This window comes from Aphelocoma coerulescens, chromosome 2 (assembly GCF_041296385.1).
Source record: "Aphelocoma coerulescens isolate FSJ_1873_10779 chromosome 2, UR_Acoe_1.0, whole genome shotgun sequence".
NCBI classification, from domain to species: Eukaryota; Metazoa; Chordata; class Aves; order Passeriformes; family Corvidae; genus Aphelocoma; species Aphelocoma coerulescens.
In genome coordinates this window covers 167,492,765-167,494,515 of record NC_091015.1, presented here as the reverse complement: position 1 = coordinate 167,494,515, position 1,751 = coordinate 167,492,765, and the positions used below count along the sequence as shown (strand labels likewise).

Here is a 1,751-nt window from a genome sequence, read left to right as displayed (position 1 = left end):
TTGTATTTCTTTTCCTAATCCTGTTAGGGTAAATGCTGGAGCTTTTCTCTGCAAAGTATACATGGCCACCTTACGATCGATTTATGAAATTTCAGCCCAGAACACCAAACATATCCTGGGCTGCATAGAAAGAAGTGTGGCCAGGAGGAATGGCTGAGGAACCAACTGAAGACATGAGAAAACACACACATTCCGGTAGGCTTTGTTTGCACCTTCTACATTCAAGAAAAAAACAGTACCAATCCATTGGCCTCTATTTCTCTGAATTAAAATCTGCGGCCAAGGTCAGATGGACACAGCCTCAAGGGAATTGCAGAATTGCAGGAAGGAAAATACTCCCCAAATCATGACTCACCAGCTTGGCCAGAAAAGAGCTACTGCCTAAAAAATGCCTCAAAGCCATGGGACAAGGCTGTCCCGCCCATCCAAAACCAGCATAAAAGCCAGCCCAGTGCCTCTCTCCCTCACACACTTCTCCTCACACCTTCTCCTCTGGCTCCTGCTGACAACCAGGTGAGCGTCAAGCCCCTCACCCTCCTGCTCCTGCACCCCAGGCCCCTCTCTGACAGGACACTCAGCCCCAGCCTCAGCAGCCCTCACACCTCTCCACAGCCCCACAACAGCCTCCACACTCCCTCACCCTCCTGAATCACCGCCCCTCACACCCCTGCCCTGCCTCACTCCCCTCTCTCTTCCAGGGACCCTCCACACCACACCCATGGCCTGCTACAACCGCTGCCAACCCTGCGGACCCACCCCGCTGGCCAACAGCTGCAACGAGCCCTGTGCCCTGCAATGCCAGGACTCCCGTGTTGTCATCCAGCCTTCCTCTGTACTGGTCACCCTGCCAGGACCCATCATGACCTCCTTCCCCCAGAACACTGCTGTCGGATCCACCTCCTCGGCTGCTGTTGGCAGTGAACTCAGTGCCCAGGGACAGCCCATCTCTGGTGGATTTGGTGGCTTTGGCTATGGCCTTGGCTATGGCTGTGGATTTGGCTATGGGCTGGGAGGCCTGGGCTGCTATGGCAGAAGGGGTGGCTACATCTGCTAAGGGCCCTTACCACCACCTCTGACATCACCAGCTCGGGGCTCTGGCAACAGCTCCCACAAGCAAAGCACCTTGGTTGATGGTCGCCCTACTTGCACCTCATAATGTATTCTTTCCACCTTTTTCTCCTGCCTCTTCATTCCTTTGCCTCAATAAACTTCTCCTGCATCAAAGCCTGAGACTCCTCCTCTTGATTTTTTATTCCCATGGCCTCATATCCTTACCCAGCACATTCCAAGGCTCAACAGGACATTGGGGTACATGGAACAGACGAACAACAACTTCCTCACAAATATGTAAAAAGAACTCATAGCAAAGTCTGGCATGGGAAGCAGAGAAGGAGACACCTTCCAGAACATGTCATGCTCACCTTACCCGATACACCAAAGCCTTGGACACGTTAATGCCCTCCTGGGTACAGCTCTGGTAAATCTTTCCATGCCAGCACACACTTGATAAACTCTCTTCCCACCAGTACTCTTGAACCCTTCCAGCAAAAAGAGTCCCAAAATCTTCTGCTTGGGCAGAAACTCTGGAGTGCAAGTGCTTCAACTGCCCTGCTCAAGCAAGAGCAGGAATTCCAGAACCATGGACAGTTCGAGGTTGGCTCTCCCAGGACAGCGACTCCACCACCACCAACTCTTTCACTCTGTGGCCACCACCACAGTGAAAGATTCATGCCTTTTTTGCCCAGGGAATT

At 52.5% G+C, this 1,751-nt stretch overlaps 1 pseudogene; it reads left to right on the top strand.

Annotated features, from left to right (window-relative positions):
• The first annotated feature begins 388 nt into the window (after window positions 1-388).
• LOC138106048 (feather beta keratin-like) lies at window positions 389-1,054 on the top strand (annotated as a pseudogene).
• Window positions 1,055-1,751: the final 697 nt, after the last annotated feature.